General features: G+C 41.8%; 1 protein-coding gene across 1 annotated transcript in view; it reads right to left on the reverse strand.

Annotated features, from left to right (window-relative positions):
* The window catches only part of gabrd (gamma-aminobutyric acid type A receptor subunit delta), a gene marked incomplete at both ends in the record, with an annotated part of 30,906 nt that overhangs the window by 7,952 nt on the left and 20,454 nt on the right, over window positions 1-2,500 (reverse strand).

A 2,500-nucleotide genomic window follows, 5' to 3' on the forward strand; every position in this document is an offset into this window, starting at 1 on the left:
TAGAACTCTTCTATTTCAGCTATAGAACTCTTCTCATCTGTAGAACTCTTCTCATCTATAGAACTCTTCTATTTCAGCTGTAGAACTCTTCTCATCTATAGAACTCTTCTATTTCATCTGTAGAACTCTTCTATTTCATCTGTAGAACTCTTCTCATCTATGGAACTCTTCTATTTCATCTGTAGAACTCTTCTATTTCATCTATAGAACTCTTCTATTTCATCTGTAAAACTCTTCTATTTCATCGGTAGAACTCTTCTATTTCATCTATAGAACTCTTCTATTTCATCTGTAGAACTCTTCTATTTCATCTGTAGAACTCTTCTATTCCATCTGTAGAATTCTTCTCATCTATGGAACTCTTCTATTTCATCTGTAGAACTCTTCTATTTCATCATCTATAGAACTCTTCTATTTCATCTATAGAACTCTTCTCATCTATAGAACTCTTCTCATCTATAGAACTCTTCTATTTCATCTGTAGAACTCTTCTATTTCATCTGTAGAACTCTTCTCATCTATAGAACTCTTCTCATCTATAGAACTCTTCTATTTCATCTGTAGAACTCTTCTATTTAATCTGTAGAACTCTTCTCATCTATAGAACTCTTCTCATCTATAGAACTTTTCTATTTCATCTGTAGAACTCTTCTCATCTATAGAACTCTTCTATTTCATCTGTAGAACTCTTCTCATATATAGAACTCTTCTATTTCATCTGTAGAACTCTTCTCATCTATAGAACTCTTCTATTTCATCTGCAGAACTCTTCTATTTCATCTGTAGAACTCTTCTATTTCATCATCTATAGAACTCTTCTCATCTATAGAACTCTTCTATTTCATCATCTATAGAACTCTTCTCATATATAGAACTCTTCTATTTCATCATCTATAGAACTCTTCTCATATATAGAACTCTTCTCATCTGTAGAACTCTTCTCATCTATAGAACTCTTCTATTTCATCTATAGAACTCTTCTATTTCATCTGTAGAACTCTTCTATTACATCTGTAAAACTCTTCTATTTCATCATCTATAGAACTCTTCTATTTCATCTATAGAACTCTTCTCATCTATAGAACTCTTCTCATTTATAGAACTCTTCTACTTCATCTGTAGAACTCTTCTCACACCCGCTGGTCTGTCACTCTTTCAGCAGCGAGCATGATGTGGTCATGAGGTCATGGGTCATGAAGTTGTGAGCTGGAGAGAACACTGAGGAGCCCTGGAGAAGTTCTGGGTACCCAACAGAACCACTCCTGGGTCGAGCGCAGAACTGCTTCAGGACTAAATGATGCCAGATCAGCTCCTAAGCTCTCATTGGTTCTCATTGGTTCTCATTGGTTCTCATTGGTTCCTGGTTCCTCCCGTCAGTGTGCTCTCCTATGGAAGCGTGTTGCAGTGACAAGAAGATGGGCTGGGGATCAGTGAGAGAGTGTGTGTGTGTGTGTGTGTGTGTGTCTGTGTGTGTGTGTGTGTGTGTGTGTGTGTGTGTGTGTGTGTGTGTGTGTGTGTGTGTGTGTGTGTGTGTGTGAGAGAGAAAGCAGGGCCGAGGACGAGGAGCAGTGCCAGAGTGCGTGTGTGTCTGTGAGAGAGCGGAGCCCGAGTGTGTTTGTGTCTGTGAGAGAGAGAGAGTGGAGCCCGAATGTGTGTGTGTGTGTGTGTGTGTGTGTGTGTGTGTGTGTGTGAAAGAGAGCTGGGGTTAGTTGAGCTGGAGTGTCACCGTAAGATGGCGCAGATGGAGGCGGATGAGAGGCACCATCACGGAGGGGGGGAGGGGGGGTGGGGGGGGTGTATGTGAGTGTGGGGTGTGTGTGTTTGGGGTGTATGTGTGTGTGGGGTGTGTGTGTGTGGGGTGTGTGTGGGGGGTGTGTGTGTGTGGGGTGTGTGTGTGTGGGGGGTGTGTGTGTGTGTGTGGTGTGTATGGGGTGTGTGTGGGGTGTGTGTGGGGTGTGTGTGTGTGGGGTGTGTGAGGGGTGTGTGTGTGGGGTGTGTGTGTGTGGGGGGTGTGTGCAGGGTGCGATTTGCCGGGGGGGGATGGGGGGGATTTACCCCCCCTCTGGTTTTTACATCCCCACCTCAGCTGGATGAATTTCATACATGGGGGGGATAACCCTCAATTATTAAAAAAACAATGAAAAAACAGACAGGTTGTGACAGCGTTTTCTTACACTCTCAGAATTCGCTGGCTTTGCTCATTTCCGTGTATAGGCTACTGTACAATGAATATGAAAATATTTGTTCACTGAATTACCGAGTTCTGTCCAAAACAGTTGCGTTTCAGTTTCAAAGTTTCAGTTTCGGTTTCAGTTTTTCAACGTGAATGAGAGGGAGCACAAGAACTGAGCGTCTAGCGATTATCATATCATAGACATATGATATCATATCATAGACATACTGAAAACTTTGAAAACCAGAGGGGGGGATGTTTTTTTTTTTTTATCATGAAAAAAAAACAAGCAATACATAGGCCTAATTCTCTTCATATACATGCATC

This window comes from Sprattus sprattus (genome assembly GCF_963457725.1).
Source record: "Sprattus sprattus genome assembly, chromosome: 2".
Taxonomy (NCBI): Eukaryota; Metazoa; Chordata; class Actinopteri; order Clupeiformes; family Clupeidae; genus Sprattus; species Sprattus sprattus.